Consider the following 23,524-nt stretch of genomic DNA (forward strand, 5'->3'; position numbering starts at 1 on the left):
GACCCGTTTCAGTTTACCTCCCACCAAGCCTGGAGTGATTATTGCTGCCCTGGTGGGCTCTTGGCTATGCCTGAGTCAGTAGGTGGGGTCCCTCTTGAGAGATTGAAATCCCTATACCTCTACGTCCTCCAATAAATAAATGACTTAGAGATGAATGAATGAACGAATTCCAACCTCCACATTATTTGTAAACTTGTATCCAAGAGGACCTTCCTTCTTATCCTTAAATTCCAGGTCTCTACATTAAGCATTGGAACCCTCTATGGGTGAAAACTGTAGTTCTGATATACTGGTTGGAGAGTCTGGTATGCATGAGCTCTTCTTGTTTCCATCCTTAATAGAGACCTGATCTTTCCCTCACTTTCAACTCTGGTCTCACTGACCTGGGTGGGTCAGATGAAGTGAGAGATGAGGATCAGATTGTTTAAATGATAGCTGTCTTAAACTTCAGCAGTATAGGGACAGGGCCATAGCAAATTACAATGCAGAAGAAATGTTGTTACCTTTTTAATCTTCCCTTTCTACAGTATATGTTTTAGTCAGGGTTGATGGTTGCAAGAAGCAGAAACTATTCACCACCCATATTAGTTCTAAAATGGAATATTCTCTCAATTGACATTTTCTCAGACAGACAGCCTGACAGTTTCTGCTTCTTGCCGCATGACATCAACTGACGTGGAATGGCCAGGGACCAGTTTTGATCCTGTTATCACAGGATTTTTTTCATCCCTTTGCATTTCTGTCCTTCAATTCAAATTCTGAACACAGTGAACCTGATTGGCTCAGTCCCACTTACAGGTTGGTACTTCTTATCCTCTCTTACCCCAGTCTAATAATAACATCCAGAGGATGAAGTCGCATGGTCCATATTATTGCCTTTCTAAGAGAGAAGGGATTTAAAACAAACAAACAGACTTGGGCTATTTAGATGTGTGTGTGTGTGTGTGTGTGTGTGTGTGAGAACTTACAGTGATAGCATAGGGAGGTCCCATGTTCACTTCATCCAGTTTCCCCCAGTACTTAAAGCTCACATAAGTATAGTACAATATCAAAACCAAAAATTAACATCGGTACAGTATGTGTGTCTAGTTCTATGTGGTTTTTTGGTTTTTTTTTTTGCGGTACGCAGGCCTCTCACTGTTGTGGCTTCTCCCGTTGCAGAGCACAGGCTCCGGACGCACAGGCTTAGCGACCATGGCTCACGGGCCCAGCCGCTCAGCGGCATGTGGGATCTTCCCGGACCAGGGCACGAACCCGTGTCCCCTGCATCGGCAGGCGGACTCTCAACCACTGCGCCACCAGGGAAGCCCTCTATGTCATTTTATCCCAGTAACCATAATCAAGATATAGAACAAATTCCATCCCCACGAAGATATCCCCCTTGCTACTCCTTTATAGTCATATCCATCCCCTTCCCCTCACCATTCCTAACCTGTAGCAACCACTAATCTCTCATCTCACAGAATTGTATAAATAGAATCCTGCAGTACGTGACCTTTTGAGATTGGTTTTTTTTCTACTCAGCATAATTCCCTTGGTGTCCATCCAAGATGGTGTGTGTTTCAGTAGTTCATTTCTTTTTACTGCTGAATATGAATGTCCCATGGAATGGATGTACCATAGTTTCTGTAACCATTCACCTGTTGAGGGGCATCTTGATTGTTTCCAATTTGAGCCTATTGCAAATGAAGCTGCTATGAGCATTTATAAGCAGGTTTTCGTATGAACATAAGTTTTCATTTCTCTAGAATAAATGCCCAGGAGTGGGGTTACTGGGTCATGTAGTAAGTTTTTATTTTTTAAAGAAACCATCAAACTGTTTTCCTAAGTAGTTGTACCACTTTATATTCCCACCAGTAATGTAGGAGAGATCCAGTTTCCAGCATTTGATACTATCTCTGTTTTTTTGTTTTAGCCATTCTCATAGGTGTGTTGTGATACCTTATTACGGTCTTTAAAAATTTGTTGAGGTTTGTAATACGGTCCATGATCTGGTGCTCTATCTTGGTATATTTTCTGTAGGTGCTTGAAAAGGTATTATGTTGGGTGTTTTTTTATAAATGTTGATAAAATTCTGTCAGTTGATGGTTTTATTGAGTTCTTAACACTCTTGCTGATTTTCTGTCAAGTTGTTCTATTGGTTGTTGAGAGAGTGGTGAAATTTCCAACTATAATTGTGGAATTGTCTGTGTCCTTTTCCAGTTTTTGCTTCATGTATTTTGCAGTTCTGTTATCTGGTGCATGCCATTTAGGTTTCTTTTTGGTGGATTGACCCTTTTATTATTATGTAATGTCTCTCTGTACCTGGTAATTTTTTTTGCCCTGAAGTTTATCTCACATTCACATGTCACATCTGATGTCAATCTCTTGTTTTTTAATTGGTGTTTTTTTAAGACTTTTTACTTAATGTAATTGTAGATACGTTAGGACTTAAGTCAGCCATTTTTAGTTTCTGTTTCCGTTTGTTCTGTTTTTTGTTTTTGTGTTTCTTTTTCCTGCCTTCAGGTGATTTACTTGAACTTTTTTTTTTAGAATATTGTTTTGATTTATCTGTAGTATTTTTGAATGTATCTCCTTGATTGAATAGCTTTTTCAGTGGTTTCTCTAAATGTTGCATTACATATACACATAAGTTATTGCAATCTACTTGTATCCACATTTTACCAGTTTGAGTGAAGTGTAGAAGCCTATCCTCCCTTTTTGTCCCTTTACCTTCTCCCACTTCTAATACAATTGTATATATGTTGAGAACCATGTTAGACAATGTTCTAAAGTTTTGCTTCAAACATAATTTGCAAAACTCAAAAGAAGGAAGATCTATTGTATTTACATATTTTTATTCTTTCCATTTCTCTTTCTTCCTTCCTGATGTTCCAAGACTCCTAATTTTACCATTTCCTTTCTGTTTAGAGAACTTCCTTTAGCCGTCCTTTTCAAGAAGTTCAGCTGGCAACAAAAGTTTTTAATTTTCCTTCATCTGGCCATGTCTTATTAGTGAAGGATATTTTCTCTGCATATAAAATTCTGAGTTGGCCATTCGTGTCTTTCAGCCCTTCAGAAATATTAAGCCACTTCCTTGCTTTCTGATGAGAAACGTGCTATCATTCAAATTGTCTTTTCACCTTACAGGTAAGGTGTTGTTTCCCTCTTTGTGCTCTCAGTATTTTTTTTTCTTTAATTCTCAGACTTGACTACGATGTGTCTTGGCATGAATTCCTTTGGGCTTATCTTGTTAGGTTTCAGTCAGCTTCCTGAATCTGTAGGCTTATGCCTTTTTGCCAAATTTGGAGAATTTTTAGCCATTATTTTTCAACCCCACCCTCTTTTTCCACTTCTCTAGACGCCAGTGAGATGAATGTTAGGTCTTTAACATTCCCATGGGGCCATGAGACGCTTCCATTTTTGCCCCCACTCTATCTTCCCTCTCTTCAGATTGTGTAATTTCTACTGTCTGTCTTCTAAGTTCACTAATTCTTTCCCCTGTCCCCTCTATTCTGCTATTGAGCCCATCAAGTTTTTCACTTAGGTGATTATATTTTTCAGTTCTAAAATTTCTATTTTATTCTTTATATCTTCTATTTCTTTGCTAAGAATTTTTTTTCATTTGTCTCAGGTGTGTTTGCAATTGCTCACTGAAGCATTTTTATGATCACTGCTTTAAAATTCTTGTTAGACAGTTCTCGTATCTACGGCATCGCAATGCTTACCATGTGTTGATTGTCTTTTCTCATTTAAGCTGAGATTTTGCTTGTTCTTGATATGTTTGTTATGTGATTTTTATTGAAATCTGCTGTCTTGTGTATTATCTCTGAAGCTCTAGATCTTATTTAAATCATCTGTTTTAGCAGGCCTTGTTTGAGACTGCTCTGGTAGGATAAAGAGGGAGCTGCTTTGATACTGCTAGGTGAGATGGAAGTCTCGAATCCCCACTCAGCTTTCATTGACACTGGGGTTGGGGTGGGAGGCGAGCTTCCCTTTACTGCTGTGTGGAGGTGAGAATTTCAGCTCCCCACTTAGCCTCTGCCGATGCTAATCCAGCTGGGGAGGGGGTACCTTGTTACTCTTCCTCACATGGCCCCGGTTTACACCTGCAGGGGTTATATGTCATTACTCCTGGGCAGTGGCGAATGTTCTGACTCTCCAGTAGGCCTTTGCTGATGCCACTCCAGTTGGAAAGGGAGTGTGACTTCTTACCTCGAGGTGGGGTGCTTGTCCAGCCCAACCATATAATCTCCCATAACACAGTAGGGATAGAGGTTGGAGGCCTCATCCCATTCATTGGAACAAAAGTTTTGGTTCCCCACTTGCCTTCTTTGACACCAACCCCTAAATATCTAGACAGTTGAAGAGACAATCACCTTATAAAAAGGCAGCATGCTGGACAACATATGCCTTCTGAAGAAGATTATTGGAAGAGATGGATGAAGAAGTTAATATATGATGAATATATGTAGAGCTAACATTAGAAATTATCCAAATGGAACAATAAGAAAACATAAAAAAAAGAACCAGATAGAAATATTAGTTATGGGAAATATATAGAATTTGGAAAAAATAGATAAAATTAGAACAAGATAATAATGGGATAAAAAGTAGGAGAAATATGGCTTAAAAATGTATTAATGGCTTGGAAGGCTACAACTAGGAACATTTCCAGGAAGCATTAAGTAAATATAGAGAGTAGAAGTAGAAATAGTACAACACAAGAGTCTTGGAGAGAAAAATGAAAATAAAACTAAGGAAATAATTTTTTAAAGAATGGAGAATTTTCAGGAAGGAAATAATTTTTAAAAGAATGGAGAATTTTCAGGAATTAAGAGAAAATAGGCCTCAGTTTGAAAGGGTTCACATGGAGTCCCAAAAGGAGCAATAAGGAAAACCCACATCTATACATATTATAGTCAAAGAGAGAAAATCTTAAAGGCTTCCATGGAGAAAATGCAGATCCACCACAAGGTTTGAACCAAAATCAGACTGCTGTGACACACCTCAACATGACTCTTGGATTTGAGTCACTCATTAATGCTTTTTATGCATTCAAGGAAAAGAGCATAGAATTTTAACGTAAGGACATGATAAAAATGTTCTCAGGCATACAAGGCTTCAAAAGTACGCCACATAAAGACTCACATTGAAAGAAATATTTAAAAGTACTCAGAAACAGAGATATCAAGATGGTGGAGTAGGAAGACACAAAGCTCACCTCCCCCCATGAACACATAAAAAATACATCTACACATGGAGCAATTCTCACTGAAAACAAACTGGAGACTGGCAGAAAAACTCACGCAACTAACACTGTAAGAAAGATCCACGTGGAGTTGGGTCGGAAGGAAAGAGAAGCAGTTGGGTTGGAACCTGTACCACTGGGAGGGGACACAGAAGAGGAGGAGGATTACATGGGCTTAGAGATCCTCCCTGGGGAGTGTGCGGCTCAAACTACACATTAGGTGCCCCTGGGGTCCAACACTGGGAGGACAAGTCCCCTTAGCTGGTTTGAAAGCCAGTGGAACTGACAGCAAGGCTGTAAGAAACCAAGACTGCACTCGTGAAGAGTGTGCACATGCTTGCTTACTCCCAAAACAAGGTGGAGGAAGCAGATTGAAACTGCCTGGGGCTCTGGCTGGTTTCCTGCAACTGCCCAAGTACATGCCCCAGTCTGAGCTGAGTGCCCATTACAGCCCTGCTTACTCCACAGTACAGCTTTCTACTAGGGTGAAAGCTGCCAGGGGTGAGGACATTATGCAGCTGTGGGGGATGGAATTGGCTCAGACCTAACATGGCATCTGAACAAGGCAATGGCAGCCATTACTGGTGCTTGCAGAGGCAGCAGATCAAGAGTAGTCCAGAACTCTGACTGCTAGGATGACCCCAGCCTATGCCCTGACCCCTGCCAAGGGCCTGCTCCAGCCCCTCTCACTCCAGCATTGCTTCTCTCTGGGGTAGAGGTGCCAATGCCTCGGTGAGGGAGAGCACACACTTAGAGGGAACAGGGCCAGCTTGGACGTGACCCTCAGGGCTTCTGCTTCAGCAGCTTGGGACCTGCCCCCACCAGTAGGGTGATGTTGGCCACTGAACAGAGGAGAAGCCCTGGCTCAGACTTGGCTCTGGCTCTAGCCCCTTCATCTCCAGCCCCACCTCTTACCAAGGTGATTGCTGCCAACACACCCTGAGGGAAGATGTGACTTCTGCTCACGTCGGATCCAGCTCTCCCACCAAAGCAACTGGGCACATGCAAACTGTATAGGGACACACCCACATAAGGACACCCTTTCAAGACTGTGATAGGTAACTGTTTTACCTAATTTCACAGAGACAGAGAAAGTTAAGCAAAGTAAGAAGACAGGAATTTCGTTTCAAATGAAAAAAGAAGAAAAAAAAAAAACAACCAAAGAACAACTAATGAAACAAATAATCTACCAGATAAGAGTTCAAAGCATTAGTAATAAGAACGCTAACTGAATTAGAGGAAAGAATAGATGAGCGCAGTGAAAATTTTAACAAGGAACGAGAAAATTTAAAAAAGAACCAGTCAGCACTGAAGAATACAATAACAAATGAAAAACGCCCTAGAAGGAATGAACATCAGACTAGGTGATGCAGAATGCCTAAATGATCTGGAAGATAGAATAATGGAAATCACCCAATCAGAAGAGCAAAAAGAAGAAACAATTTTTTTTAATGGCACTTTAAAAAAAGTATTTATTTAGTTGGTTGCACCGGGTCTTAGTTGCAGCTCGCCAGCTCCTTAGTTGCAGCTCACAGGCTCCTTAGTTGCAGCAGGTGCTCCTTAGTTGTGGCTTGCAACCTCCTTGGTTGTGGCTTGCAGGCTCCTTAGTTGCAGCACATGGGTTCCTTAGTTGTGGCATGCAAACTCTTAGTTGCGGCATGCATGTGGGATCTAGTTCCCTGACCAGAAATCTAACCCGGGCCCCCTGCCTTGGGAGTGCGGAGTGTTATCCACTGCGCCACCAGGGAAGTCCCAAGAAAAAAAATTTTTAATGAGAACAGTTTAAGGAATCTCTGGGACAATAATAAGGGTACCGACATTCGCATTATAGGTATCCCAGAAGGAGAAGAGAGACAAAGGGGTCAAAAATGTATTTGATGAAATTATGACTGAAAACTTCCTGAACTTAAAGAAGGAAACAGATGTCCAGATACAGGAAGCACAGAGGGTCCCAAACAAGATGAACCCAAACAGACCCATACCAAGACATATCATAATTAAAATGTCAGAAGTGAAAGAATTCTAAAAGCAGCAAGGGAAAAAGAGTCATAAACAAGGGAACCTCCAGAAGACTATCAACTGATCTTTTTGAAACTTCAGGTAAAAAGGGAGTGGCATGATATATTTAAAGCACTGAAAGGGAAAAACCTGATCGTAGGATATTCTGCCCAGCAAGATTAACACTTAGAATTGAAGGAAAGATTAAAAACAAGCAAAAACAAAAAGCTTCTCAGACAAGCAAAAGCAAAGAGTTCATCAATACTAAACCAACCCTAAAAGAAATGTTAAAGGGTCTTTTCTATGTGTAAAAGAAAAGGCTACAAGAAGAAGTTATCTATCAGAAAGGAGAAATCCCACTGATAAAGGCAAATATATAGTAAAGGCTGTGAATCATCCACTTAAATAAGCTACTATGAAGACTAAGAAGTAAAAGTAACTATAACTACAGTAAACAATTAAGGAATAGACATGAAGATGTAAAATATAGCACCAAAAACACAAGACGTGTGAGGAAAACACAAAATGTAGATCTTCTAGCAAGTATTTGAACTTTAACTACCAGTTTCAAACAAGTAGGTATAGGTCAACATGTATGAACCTCATGGTAATCACAAATCAAAAACCTACGATAGATTCTCAAAAACTAGAGAGAAAGGAGCACAAGCATACCATTAAAGAAAATCATCAAATCACAGGGGAAGAAAATAAAGAAGAAAAAGAACAGAAGAACTACAAAAACAACCAGAAAACAACAAAATGGCAGTAAGTTCATACCTATCAATAATCACTTAAAGTGTCAGTGGACCAAATGCTTCAATCAAAAGGTGTAGGGTGGATGATTGGAATAAGAAAAAAAAAAAAAAGCCATCTATGTGCCGCTTACAGGAGACCCACTTCAGAGCTGAAGACAGAGACTGAAAATGAGGGGGATGGCAAAATATATTTCATGCAAATGGAAATGACAAGAAAGCTAGGGTAGCAATACTGAGATCAGACAAAGTAGACTTTTTAAAAAGTTTATAGCAAAAGACAAAGAAGAACATTATATAATGATAAAAGGATCAATACAAGAAGAGGATGTAACACTCATTAAAACATATGCACCTGATGACACAAACAGATGGAGAGATACACCATGTTCTTAGACTGGGAGAATCAATATGGTGAAAATGACTCTACTACCCAAAGCAATCTACAGATTCAATGCAATCCCTATCAAATTACCAGTGGCATTTTTCACAGAATTAGAACAAAAATTTTTACAATTTGTGTGGAAACACAAAAGACCCCGAATAGCCAAAGCAAACTTGAGAAAGAAAAATGGAGCTGGAGGAATCAGGCTCTCTGACTTCAGACTATACTGCAAAGCTACAGTAATCAAGACAGTATAGTACTGGCACAAAAACAGAAATAGAGATCAGTGGAACAGGATAGAAAGCCCAGAAATAAACCCACACACCTATGGTCACCTAATCTATGACAAAGGCAAGAATATACAATGGAGAAAAGACAGCCTCTTCAATAAGTGGTGCTGGGAAAACTGGACAGCCAAATGTAAAAGAATGAAATTAGAACACTCCCTAACACCATACACAAAAATAAACTAAAAATGAATTAAAGACCTAAATGTAAGGCTGGACACTATAAAACTCTTAGAGGAAAACCTGGGTAGAACACTATCTGACATAAATTGCAGCAAGATCTTTTTTTTTTTTTTTTCTTGCGGTACGCGGGCCTCTCACTGTTGTGGCCTCTCCCGTTGCGGAGCACAGGCTCCGGACACGCAGGCTCAGTGGCCATGGCTTATGGGCCCAGCCACTCCACAGTATGTAGGATCTTCCCGGACCGGGGTACGAACCCGTGTCCGCCTGCATCGGCAGGCGGACCCTCAACCACTGCGCCACCGGGGAAGCCCGCAAGATCTTTTTTGACCCACCTCCTAGAGTAATGAAAATAAAAACAAAAATAAACAGATGGGACCTAATGAAACTTAAAAGCTTTTGCACAGCAAAGGAAACCATAAACAAGACGAAAAGACAACCCTCAGAATGGCAGACAATATTTGCAAATGAAGCAACTGACAAGAGATTGATTTCCAGAATATACAAACAGCTCAATGCAGCTCAATATCAGAAAAACAAACAACCCAATCAAAAAATGGGTGGAACGGTTTGCAAGGCAGAAATAGAGACACAGATGTAGAGAACAAACGTATGGACACCATGGGGGGAAAGTGGCAGGGGTGGTGGTGGTGGGATGAACTGGGAGATTGGGATTGACATGTATACACTAATATGTATAAAACAGATAACTAATAAGAAAAAAATGCGAGTAAAAAGTTTTGCTAAGAATAAGTCCAATGAGAATGAATAGTCCAGTCTTTTTATTTAAATTGCATCTAAATATTTAACGTGGTTGGAAAAACTACTTTTCTAAATTCTTTTGTGACTTTTAATAAAAGTTTCCCTCAACTGACGTCCACCCTAAAAAAAAAAAAAAAAAATGGGTGGAAGATCTAAATTTGTCTTTAGATCATTGTCTAAAGACATTTCTCCAAAGAAGACATACAGATGGCCAACAAACACATGAAAAGATGCTCAACATCACTAATTATTAGAGAAATGCAAATCAAAACTACAATGAGGTATCACCTCACACCAGTCAGAATGGCCATCATCAGAAAATCTACAAACAATAAATGCTGGAGAGGGTGTGGAGAAAAGGGAACCCTCCTGCACTGCTGGTGGGAATGTGAATTGGTACAGCCACTATGGAGAGCAGTATGGAGGTTCCTTAAAACACTAAAAATAGAACTACCATAGGACCCAGCAATCCCACTCCTGGGCATATACCTGGAGAAAAGCATAATTCCAAAAAATATATGCACCCCAATGTTCATTGCAGCACTAACAATAGCCAGGGCGTGGAAGCAACCTAAATGTCCATCAACAGAGGAATGGATAAAGAAGATGTGGTACACATATACAATGGAATATTACTCAGCCGTAAAAGGGAACGAAATGGTGCCATTTGCAGAGATGTGGATGGACCTAGAGACTGTCATACAGAGTGAAGCAAGTCAGAAAGAGAAAAACAAATACTGTATAATATTGTTTTTATGTGGAATCTAGAGAACCAGTGAGTCAGTGAAGAAATCAAAGAGGAAATCAGACAGTACCTCAAGACAAATGAAAATAAAAATACAGCTTTCCAGGACTTCCCTGGTGGTGCAGTGGTTAAGAATCCAACTGCCAATGTAAGGGACACAGGTTTGAGCCCTGGTCCAGGAAGATCCCGCAGAGCAGCTAAGCCTGTGTGCCACAACTACTGAGCCTGCCTGCCACAACTGCTGAAGCCTGCGCACCTAGAGCCCATGCTCTGCAACAAGAGAAGCTACCACAATGAGAAGCCCACGCACCGCAATGAAGAGTAGCCCCCGCTTGCCACAACTAGCGAAAGCCCGTGCGCAGCAACAAAGACCCAACACAGCCAAAAATAAATTAAAAAATAAAAATTTAAAAAACAAAAAACCCCACAACTTTCCAAAATCTATGGGACACAGCAAAAGCAGTTCAAAGGGGGAAGTTTATAGCAATACAGGCTTACCCAAGAAACAAATATCTCAAATAACCTAACCTACCATCTAGAGGAATTAGAAGAGGAACAAACAAAGCCCAAAGTCAGCAGAAGGAAGGAAATAATAAAGATCAGAGAGGAAATAAGATAGAAACAAACAATAGAAAAGATGAATGAAACCAAGAGCTGGTTTTTTGAAAAGTAAACCAAAATTTATAAGCCTTTAGCCAGGCTCATCAAGTACAAAAGAGAGAGGATTCACATAAGATAAGAAGTGAAAGAGAAGTTATAAAGATACAAAAAATCATAATACTACAAACAGTTACATGCCAACAAATTGGACAACCTAGAAGAAATAGATAAATTTCTACAAACATAAATCTTCCAAGATTGAATCAGAAAGAAATAGACAAACTGAACAGACTGATCACTAATAGTGAAATTGAATTTGTAATTTTAAAAAAAAATCCCAGCAAATGAAAGTCCCAAGAATGGATAGCTTCACAGGGGAATTCTACCAAACGTATAAAGAAGAGCGAATACCTATCCTTCTCAAACTATACCAAAAAACTGAAGAGGAGGGGACACTCCCAAATTCATTCTACGAGGCCACAATTATCCTGGTACCAAAACCAGACAAGGACAGTGCCCCAGAGAAAAAAAAAACTACAGGCCAATATCTTTGATGAATATAGTTCTGAGATGCAAAAATCCTCAACAAAATATTAGCAAATTGAATTCAACAATGTATAAAAAGAAACAAACACTATGGTCAAGTGGGATTTATTCCATGGATGCAAGGATGGTTCATTATTCACATTATCAATCAGTGTAATACACCACATCAACAAAAGGAAGGATACAAATCGCATGATCATCTCAATAGATGCAAAAGAAGCATTTGACAAAATTCAGTATCCATTCGTGATAAAAACTCTCATCAGGGTTGATATAGAGGGAACATATCTCAACATAATAAAGGTAGTTTATGACAGACCCACAAGTAACATCATACTTAATGGTTAATAGCTGAAAGCTTTCCTCTAAAATCAGATATAAAGCAAGAGATAAAAGGAAATGTAAAGCACGCTGAAGCACATGTCCTGTTCTGGGAAGATGTTAAGATGACGATGAGGGTATATGAATATAAGAATGGATATTAAGGCAATTAACCACCCTAAGAACAAAAATAGTATGTAATCTTTTTAAACCAATAAACGAAAACTTGCTAGGGAGTTCGCTGGCGGTCTGGTGGTTAGGATTTGGCACTTTCACTGCTGTGGCCCAGGTTCAATCCCTGGTTGGGGAACTGAGATCCCGCAAGCCGCACGGCACAACCAACAAGAAAAAAAAAATTTTTTTTGGCTAAACCTATTGGAAGGTAAGAAAGAAGAAAAAAAGAGAGAGAGAAATACCCTAAGCAGAAAATACAGAATAAGTCCTATTACAGTAATTATAGTAAATACAAATGAATTAAATTTACCAATTAGAGTCCAAGGTAACTCGCATCTGATAGGGGCTGTTTTGTCTCAGTCTTTGTGATCCAGAACCCTGAGCCCCAAGAACCATGGGGGCAAAATGTCAGATAAATAACAGCTGGTAGGGTCCTTGGAGATGATATGCCTTGTCATGTTTTCCACACACCTGGCTCACTGAAGTATTTTGGGATTTAAGATATGACCAAATCCCACTCTCATAGCTTCTGATTCAGATCTGGGGTTGTGCCATAGAATTTGCATTTTATTTTTTAGTTATTTTCATTTATTTATTTATTTTATTTGGCTGCATCAGGTCTTAGTTGCAGCACGCAGGATCTTCGTTGCAGCATCTGGGATCTTTCGTTGTGGTGTGTGGGCCCTTCGTTGTGGCATGCGGGCTTCTCTAGTTGTGGTACGCAGGCTCCAGAGCACGCGGGCTCAGTAGTTGTGGCGCGGGAGCTTAGTTGCCCCACAGCATGTGGGATCTTAGTTCCCTGACCAGGGATCGAATGCGTGTCCCCTGCATTGGAAGGCAGATTCTTAACCACTGGACCACCAGGGAAATCCCAAATTTGCATTTTAATAAGTGCCTTAGGTGAGCTTTGGGGATCTCTGGCATCTGGTACCCTCCCTCAATTTCCAGAGGAGGGATCTGAGTCTTGGAGAGAGGAAGAGAATTTTCCAGGGCCACACAGCTCATGGTGGAGGGCTGGGAAAGACCAAAATGTCTTCAAAAAGGGCCCATTCTGTTTCACTGACCCTGGCCTAACAGCAGGTGGCAGAGCTGGTTCTGAGCAGTACTTGCTACTGCTTCTCTAGACTGTGGCCTCATTCTGGGAGTGCTTGTTGTCTCATGGGCTGGGAAGCTGGATACCAGGGGGCAGACACAAAAGTCTTCTACCTCCTATGGAGCCCACTCTAGACACAGGAAGCCCTAAAACAATTTTCTGGTACAAGAGTGTCTCTGACATGCAGCGATTCCACATGACACTTTCTAAAATGTAAACTTTTAATTAATACAATGTACATGCAGAATAGTGCACAAGTAGAAAGTGTACAGTAATGATGAATTTTCCCAACACATGAACACTACCACACTGTCCCCCTCCTACTCCAGAGTAATTTCTTTCATGACTTCCACCACTTATAGATTGGTTTTGCCTGTTTTTAAACTTTATAATGATGGAATCATGTATCTTTTTGTGTGTCTGGCTTTTTTCAACATTATGTGAGGTTCATCCATGTTGCATATATCAATAGATCATTCTTAATGTTGTATAGTATTTCATTGTATGAATATATCACCATATGATAGTTCCTAGTTTGGGATTATTATAAATAATGCAACTATGTTCATTCCTTTTGATGAATACATGTACTCATTTCTTTTGGTGGAATGGAATTGCTGGGTCGTAGGGTATACTTATGTCCAGCTTTAGAAGGTACCACAAAACCAATTTTTGAAGAGATTGTAGCACACAACACTTTTTAAAGGAAAATTTTCGATGGCAAGGACTCTGTCTCCATGAGGATAAGAACTGGGCTGGAATTCGTCCTCTCTCTGAGGAGGAAGCTACTGTGCAAGCCATCAGCAGGCAGTAGGACAGGTTCTTTTCCTGTTTAGGTTGCAAGAACTGCATATGTGCTTGAGTGAATCAACACAACTTTCTTTCAAATCTTATGCCACTCTGAATGATCAGATGTGTCTTCTTTCAAAGAGTTTATTAATAGAGTTATCAGTTAACACCTTTGCAAGAAGAGATGGCGTACTCAAAGAGCACATCAGAATTAATGAAGAGACCATTTAGTCAGGGTAAGAGAAAAAACAAGGAATGGTGAAGCACCCAGGGACTCAGCAGTGGAAAACTGTTACCACCCATTGACCCAAAGGAGTGCTGTTACTGTAGCCCCGTAGAAGGGCCACCTGACTTTGACTGGAAGAGGAATACAAGAGGTAATGAGGTAGGTGTGTTACTGAGTCCAAGCTCTACTGCTTGTCACACAACAGGCCAATAAATCGAGAGATGAGGTGTTGGGACAAGGAATAGTGACTTTATTTGGAAAGCCAGCAGACCAAGAAGGTGGCAGACTGGTGTCCCAAAGAATCATCTTAACCGAGTTAGAAGTCAAGCTTCTTTTTTTTTTTTTTTAAATCAGATTGAGTATTTATTTATTTATTTATTTATGGCTGCGTTGGGTCTTCGTTGTTGTGGGCGGGCTTTCTCTAGTTTCAGAGAGCGGGGGCTACTCTTCACTGTGGTGCACGGGCTTCTCATTGCAGTGGCTTCTCGTTGCGGAGCATGGGCTCTAGGTGCACAGGCTTCAGTAGTTGTGGCTCGCAGGCTCTAGAGCGCAGGCTCAGTAGTTGTGGTGCACAGGCTTAGTTGGTCCACGGCATGTGGGATCTTCCCAGACCAGGGCTCGAACCTGTGTCCCCTGCATTGGCAGGTGAATTCTTAACCACTGTGCCCCCAGGGAAGTCCCTCAAGCTTCTTTTATGCTAAGTGGGGAAACAGGTGTGGCTGGTTGTTGCCCTGGGAGTGTTGTGATAATCCTTTGTTCTTACAGCTGTCCACCTAAGTCTGGTCACAATGTTCCTGTAAACCTCCAATAAGACAAATGTTATTCTCTATTCTGCAACTTTTTATCTCTATATGAATGAAAAGTGTCATACCTTTAAAGGTCAAGCCTCGGAGACAGCCTTGAGAAAGGGGTATGATGTATATTTCAGGCTTTAGGCAACAGTCTTTTATTATTTGAGACAAAGATGTAGAGCCAGCATGACTAGTACAGGCAACAGAGCACAAAGGTTAGAGCTAAAGGAATAGATCCAATGTGGAGTCAGGCTTGTTCTCTGTTACAGGTGGGTATTAGGAACAAATACCCCAGTCTCCTCTCCTGCCTCTCATCTCCTGCTGGTGCTTCCCATGGGCTAAACCCAGGTGGAAGCTAGAAGGCAAAGCAGAAGTCCATATAGGTCAGCATCCTAGAATAGTGTTCTAGGACACAAAGCAGGGCAGAGAGGGAGAAGGATGAATCTGGAGGGGCAAACAGAATAAGCAACACCATATATATATATTTTAAAGGATCCCCAGGGGGGGTCCCCTTCTTTTCTTTAATCAATTTATTTATTTAATTTATTTATTTTTGTCTGTGTTGAGTCCTCGTTTGCTGCATGCAGGCTTTCTGTAGTTGCAGCAAGTGAGGGCTACTCTTAGTTGCGGTGTGCAGGCTTCTTATTGCGGTGGCTTCTCTTGTTGCGGAGCACGGGCTCTAGGCACGTGGGCTTCAGTAGCTGCAGCACACGGGCTCAGTAGTTGCGGCATGTGGGCCCTAGAGTGCACGGGCTTAAGTAGTTGTGGTGCGTGGGCTCAGTAGTTATGGTGCACGGGCTTAGTTGCTCCGCAGCATGTGGGATCTTCCCAGACCGGGAATCGAACCCATGTCCCCTGCACTGGCAGGTGGATTTTTAATCACTGCACCACTAGGGAAGTCCCTTCCTGTTTAAGGCTGAATAATATCTCATTGTATGTATATACCACATTTTGCTTATCCACTCATCAGTTAAGGGACACCTGGGTTGCTTCCACATTTTTAGCTGTTTAATAATGCTTCTGTGAACAAGGGTATACAAATATTTCTTCAAGACCCTGCTTTCAATTCTTTTGGGTATATACTCAAAAGTGGAATTGCTGAATCATATGGTATTCCTATTTTTAAATTTTTGAAGAACCACCATATTGTTTTCCCCAGTGGCTATGCCATTTTACACTCCCACAAGCAGTGCATAAGCTTTCCAATTTCTCCACATCCTCTCTAACCAACACTTGCTGTTTTCTGGGGTTTTTTTGTTTGTTTGCTTTTTAATAGTAGCCATCCTAATGGGTGTAAGCTGGTATTTCATTGTAGTTTTGCTTTGCATTTCCCTAATGATAGTTGAGCATCCTATCCTGTGCTTATTGTCCATTTATGTATTTTATTTGGAGAAATTTCTGTTCAAGTTCTTTGCCTATTTTTGTATTTTTTTTTCTGTTGAGTTTTGGAAGTTGTCTATATATTCTGGATATTAATCCCTTATCAGATGCATGATTTGCAAATATTTTCTCCCATTCTGTGGGTTGCCTTTTTACTCTGTGGTTAATGTCTTTTGATGCAAAATTTTTAGTTTTTTAAATTTTCATGAAGTCCAATTTGTCTATTTTTTTCTTTTATTACTTATGCCTTTGGTATAATAACCAAGAAATCATTGCTGAATCCAGTGTTGTGGAGCTTTTGTCCTGTGTTTTCTCTAAGAGTTTTATTGTTTTAGTTCTTACATTTAGCTGTTGATCCATTTTGAATTTAACTTTTCTATTTGGTGTTAGGTAAGGTCTAACTTCTTTTATGTGTGGATATTCAGTTTTCCCAGCACATTTTGTTGAAAAGACTATCTTTTCCCTATTGAATAGTCTTGGCACCTTTGTCAAAAATCATTTGACCATATATGTGAGGGTTTACCTCTGGGCTGTTTATTATATTCCATAGGTCTCTATGTCTGCCTTTATGCCAGTTCCACACTGTGTTGATTGTTGTAGCTTTGTAGTAAGTTTTGACATGAGGACTGTGAGCCCTCCAGTTTTGTTCTTTTTCAAGATTGTTTTGGCTATTGGGGGTCCCTTGAGATTCCATGTGAATTTTAGGATGTGTTTTACTATTTCTGCAAAAATCATCACTGGGATTTTGATAAGGATTGCACTGAATCTGTAGATTGCTTTGGGTAATATTGACATTTTAACAATATGTCTTCCAATCCCTGAACATGGGATGTGTTTCCATTTACTTAGGTCTCCTTTAATTTCTTTCAGCAGTGTTCTGTTATTTTCATCGTGTAAGTCTTCACCTCCTTGTATTTTGAAAAAGTGGGAAGGATTGGCATTAGTTCTCCTTGAAATGTTTGGTAGAATTCACCAGTGAAGACATCATGTTTTTGATTTTTCTTTGTTGGGAGATTTTTGTTTACTGATTCAATCTCCACACTAGCTATAGATCTATTCAGATTTTCTATTTCTTCGTGATTTAGTCTTGGTGTTGGTTTTGTGTTTCTAGGTATTTCCCCATTTCATCCAGATTATCTAATATTTCGGTGTGAAGTTGTTTATAACACTCTCTTATAAGTCTTTTTATTTCTGTAATGCCCCCACTTTCATTTCTGATTTTTAGTAATTTGAGTCTCCTTTTTTTCTTGGTCCATCTAGCTAGAGATTTGTCATTTTTTAAATCTTTTTGAAGAACCACCTTTTGGTTTTATTGATTTTCTTTTGTTTTTCTATTCTCTGTTTTGTGTATCTCTGCTCTAATCTTTATCATTTCCTTCTGCTAACTTTGGGTTTAGTTCTTCTTTTTCTAGTTCCTTAAGTTGTTGATTTAAGATCTTGCAGGGGGTTTTGTTTTTTGTGTGTGGGGAGGTTAAGTTGAAGTATAGTTGATTTACAGTATTGTGTTAGTTCAGGTGTACAGCGAAGTGATTCATTTATATATATTTTTTCAGATTATTTTCCATTATAGGTATTATGAAATATTGAATATAGTCCCCTGTGCTGTACAATAAATCCTTTTTGCTTATCTGTTTTATATATAGTAGTGTGTGTCTGTTAATCCCATGCTCCTAATTAAGATTTTGTCTTTTTTAATGCATTTATAACTATAGATTTCCCTCTTAGCACTGCCTTTGCTGTGTCCCATAGATTTTGTTATATCATGTTTTCATTTTCTTGGGGTTTTTTTCAAAGTTTTATTTTTCCTTTTTTATTGAGATATAATTGACATATAACATTGTATTAGTTCTAGGTGTACAAACATACTGATTTGATATATGTATATATCATGAAATGATTACCATGATATTTATAATATCCATCACCACACACAGTTACAAATTTTTTTTCCTTGTGATGAGAACTTTTAAGATTTACTCTCTTAGTAATTTCCAAATGTACAATACAGTATTGTTAAGTATAGTCACCATGCTGTAAATTATATCCCCAGGATATAATTATAACTGGAAGACTGAAAATTGTACCTTTTGACCGACTTCACCCATTTTGCCCACCCCCTATCTCTCACCTCCGGCAACCACTAATCTGTTCTCTGTGTCTTTGTTTGGGGTTTTTTTAGATTCCACATATAAATGAGATCATATGGTATTTGTCTTTCTCTGTTTGATTTACTTCACTTAGCAAAATGCCTTCAGGGTCCATTCATGTCACAAAGGGCAGGGTTTCGTTCTTTTTTATGGCTGAATAATATTCCACGGTGTATATACACCACATTTGCTTTATCGTCATTTGTCACTGTACACTTAGGTTGTTTCCATGTCTTAGCTATTGCAAATAGTGCTGCAATGAATGGGGGGGGGTACATATATCTAGATAGTGATTTTGTTTCCTTTGGATAAACACCCAGGAGTGTAATTGCTGGATCATAGGGTAGTTTGTTTTGTTTTGTTTTGTTTTGGTGTGTTATATGGCTTCCAGGATCTTAGTGCCCCCTGCAGGGGAAGCGCAGAGTCCTAACCACTGGACCACCAGGGAATTCCTGTGGTAGTTTTGTTTTTAAGTGTTTCCATTTTCATTCATCTCTAAGTATTTTCTAGTTTTCCTTGTGATTTCTTTTTTCGTCCATTGTTATTTAAAAGTATATTATTTAATTTCTACCATTTATGAATTTTCCAGTTTTAATTTTGTTATTGATTTCTAACTTCATCCCATTGTGGTAAGAGAAGATACTTTTAATGGTATCTATCTTTTGCTATCTATTGAGACTTACTTTATGGCCTAACATATGGTCTATCCTAGAAAATGTCCCATGTGCACTTGAGAACAATGTGTATGCTGTTGTTGTTGGGTGAAGTGTTCTATATATGTCTGTTAGGTCTAGTTGGTTTATTGTGTTAAGTCCTCTATTTCCTTACTTTTGTCCAATTGTTCTATCTATTATTGTGAGTGGGGTAGTAAAGTCTCTATTACTATAGAAATATTTGTCCCTTCAATTCTGTCAGTTTTTGCTGCTTTTTTTTTTTTTTCTCTCTCTCTGATGAAGCCTCTCTTCCTGGCTTGAAGATGGCTGTCTTCTTGCTGCATCTTCACATGGTCTTTCCTCTGTTCAGAGAGAGAGAGGGAGGGAGAGATCTGGTGTCTCTTCTTCTTCTTCTAAAGACACCAGTCATATTGAATTAGAGCCCCATCCTCATGACCTCACTTAGCTTTAATTACCTCCTTAAAGGCCCTATCTCCAAATATAGTCACATTGGGGGTTAAGGCTTTAATATTTGAATGGGGAGTGGGGGACACAATTCAGTCCATAACAGATCTCAATGGCCAGATCTGGGTCATGGCTCCCACCTGCCAGGAGACTGGAGAAGTGGGGAACAGAATTGTTATGATTGGCTTACATCCCATGCACAGATCTGACTTGTGCTTTCTAAGGCCTGGTTCTACTCTAGTCCTTCATGTTTATGAGCCACCATCTCCTTTCCATCCTTTTCTTAAATTACCCAGCTGATTCCTATTGCTTATCTTCAAGGAATACTACTAAATACTTATTTAAAAAATAGTAATGACATGTGATATATATATATATACACATATATTTCCATTTTGCTACATCGGCAGCTGGGAGCAGCACCTGCCACATAGATGGGGTTGAGTAGCAACTTCAAGAAGCAGTTATGGCTTGTGTCTTTGTTGTGTCTCCCTTCTGTTCTTCCTGAAATTTTAATAAAATCTTGTTTCTCTCCCTGCCTAGTTTCAACTGTGTGTGTGTGTGTGTGTGTGTGTGTGTGTGTTTAAGGGGGAAGGGGATGGGGCTTGGCCCATATTTCTGAAGCAGTAGTCAAGAGTTGGTTCTATCCTTTCTCCAAAGCCAGGTGGGGAGTTGGCCGAGGTCACTCCTCTCCAGGGCCACCAGCATTCTGGGCTGATGGGGCGAGGAACAGTTCTCCAGAAATAACCTGGGGATGGCTCCTGCGCACGTAAGAGCCCTCTGGGAACCACTCAGAGGCGGCTGGGGAAAAGGGTCCTGATGTCGACTACTAGGCATAAGTACCATAATAATTATTTGGGTGGGCCTAGGACACCTGTCCTATGGAGGGAGGTAGGATTGGGGATTGGTGGTGAACGGGAAACACTGACTGCCCTCAGGGAGCCTACAGTCTGGGGGGAAGGTACAGACTTGTAATAGGTCCTGCACAGCAGGATGGGAGAAGCACCGGATGCCATGAAGGCACATGGGATGGGTACCTGAGCCAGTAAGTCTTCCTCAGAAGGCTTCTGAGCGAGGCTGGAAGGAACAGTGGGATCCGTGAAGGGAATGTTTTTCAGGTCAATGTTTTCTGTGCTTCCAGATCCGAGGGAGGGCCAGGCATGCAGGGGAGCTGAGGTGGTGCCTCAGGGCTCAGCCCAGACAGAGGTTGCCTTGCGGGGTGGGGATGCCATGGGGGTAGGGAGTCAGGAGACTGGGAGGAAGCAGGGCCAGTAAAGAGCCTTCCCACTAAGACATCTGGGGTTTAACTTGAGGGCAGTGGAGTGCATGGGCCAGGTTTATGCAGGGCGGTGAGCTGATCAAAGTTGGAATGATTCTTTTAATTTATCATCTCCTGACTTCCCCAGTACCCAAGGCCATCTCAAATGCACCGCAGTTACTCCACAAGGGACGCTAGAATTGTTCCACTCTACTCTTGGAGTTGATCCTAGATAATCTCTCTCCACACAGCCCACGTGGACAGACTTTTTTTTTTTTTTTGCACGGTTGGGGCCAGCCTACCTGGATCTCTCCCAAGAAGCTGCCTCCCTGATTACTACCCAGGCATTCAACTCAGTAGCTCATGGGCAGGTGATGTCCAACCCAAGCTTCTAGGATTTGGCTCCCCAGCCCAAACACTGCTCCTCCACAACCATTGCTTATGTGGGAGGGAAACCAGACAGCTCTGCACAGGACCTGCGGCTGAGACGTGGCAGTGAGGTCAGGGACCTAAGTTTAAGTTAGACAGCCTATCATCAGGTGGTCACCAGCTAGTCATCATGCATACATATGGCAACTCTGTGGCAGGTGAGCATCCTCTCTCTCCTGGGCCCTTGGCAGACATCACTAATCGATTATATCACTTTCACACTGAGTCAGCCCAGAGCTGCAGACAAACCACCATCAATCAGAGCTGGTACCTGGGATGAAGCAGATTTGCCATTCTTGTCCCAGACCAGACAGGATCCAAAGGTCAGGGTGACTCTGAGTCAGAAGCCAGGCTGGAGAGCAGCTGTCCGTACACCAGGAATTTCAAAGGCCCTGAGGTAAGGAGCTGAGCAGGGGGTGGTCAGGCTGGCCAAGCAGAAGTGCTGGGGAGGAGTTGATGGTTCACATTCATCCATAACTTCAGTTTACAAAGCACTTTCACTAAATGCCCATGACTCCTGAGGTAGAAATTACTTACTTCCATATTACAGGTGAGGAAACGGAGGCCCAGTGAACCCTATTTGTCTGGTGTCACCAGCATGGCAGCTACGGTTTTGGTCTACCTGGCAGACACACTTCCTGTGAGGTAACACAGGTAAGCACAGGACCTGAGATCAGACTCTCTCCTGAAAAATCTGTGCTTACCCTGAGACCGCCGGGGGAGAAGGCAGCAGAGCTGAGCCAGATGGCAGTGGTGTGCTGGGAAATGCTGGAGCGCCGGCTTGGGGAGGATGCGAATCCTCTCACTTTGGCCTAGTTCAGGCTACCAGCGTGATGTTGTTGAATGCAGGGCTGGGAAGAGAGGCTGTTGGATGGACACCCCAGTGGACAGAACTTCCCAGTGGGAGCCAGCTCAGGGCAGTGCCCCGGAGAGGGGCTCAGGGTCGGTGCCTGCACAACCTGGTTGGTCAGCTCTCCCTGCAGTCCTGTGAGCCGCGCAAGCTCTTTCCTGCCTGGGTGGGAGCTCATTCCTGTTGTTTGCAAGTAAAGGGCCTGAGCATCCTTCCTGAACCGTGGGGGAGTGGGTCTCAGGGCTGGGGATCTGCCTTCCACCTCCTTGATCTTTCCTCCCCACCCCCTGCTCCCTCAAGGGAGGGGTGACCAGGCCAGGAAGGTGGTAGGAATGCCGAACATCAAGCCAAGAACCCGACAGTCAGGATCGTTGGTCGGTCGTGGAAGGGGTGGAGGCGGGGAGGCAGCCCCTCCCCGCCTGGAAGCCCCTTCCTGCTCTCCCTCCAGCGGCCCCTTCCCTCCTGGGCAGCCTCACAAACACAGCTGGGCAGTGGCTCCACTTGGCATGGCCCAGAGTGGGGCAAAGGCTTTTGATACCTGAGGAGCCGTGCAGGGGGGTACCTGTGCCCTTGTCCCATCCACCCATCACCGCCTGCCCCTGCAGCCTGGAAACCAGGGGACACTGCACAGGTGACTCTGCAGTGACCCAATTCTGCCCTGCCCTCCTGTCTGGAAGCCCTGTTAAGTTTTCCAGCAGGACATTCTTGGAGTTACTTGCTCGGGAAGCAGGCCTGGCTGATCTTAAAACAACAGAGCGAAAGCCGCCGCCTAGCGTCTGAGCGGCTGCAGGGCTCCAGCTTGAATGCGGAAACGCCCGTTGTCCTCGGGAGACCAGGTGGCCAACCCAGGTTGGGTCCCTCGGGCTTGGCGACAAGCAGGGCTGCAGTGGATGGGCAGGTATACCGTGACCAAAGGACAGCAGCCACCACCGAGCTTCAGGCAGTGACCTCCATGTGTCTGGAAATTCTGATTTTTAAAGAGAAGCCCAATACCCCAATTTTTATGTGAAATCTCTTGATTTTTAAATGCTGGCAACTAGTTACAAAAACATTTTTTAAAATTACATGGGTTCAACTAAACACATCTTCAGGCCACCATCTGCAGCCTCTGGTCTTGAGCCTAAATGGAAATCTCTCACTTCCCAGCCAGCCCTTCTAGTACCTCCCTCCCACTGCCAGCCCATGGCTGTGCCCACCCTGAGCCCGCTCCCCTGCAGTCCCTCCTACGCTACCCAACCCACAGTGGCCTGAGCCACCCCCTGCTTCCAGACCCCCTGGCTCCCCGCTTTGAAGGTCACATCAGAATAGGACACCCACGCCGTGTCCTTGCTGCAGTCACCCACAGACCCTCGTGTCTTCCCCAGTCCTTGCAGACAGCAGTCCTCGCCCCAAACCGCTGCTGTCCTACTTGCGCTTTTTGTTTTAATTTAAAAAATTTTTTTAATTAAATTTTTTTTTTTTTT

This window comes from Delphinapterus leucas, chromosome 13 (genome assembly GCF_059928025.1).
Source record: "Delphinapterus leucas isolate spDelLeu-1000000601 "Yukka" chromosome 13, BTC_Dleu_Yukka2, whole genome shotgun sequence".
NCBI classification, from domain to species: Eukaryota; Metazoa; Chordata; class Mammalia; order Artiodactyla; family Monodontidae; genus Delphinapterus; species Delphinapterus leucas.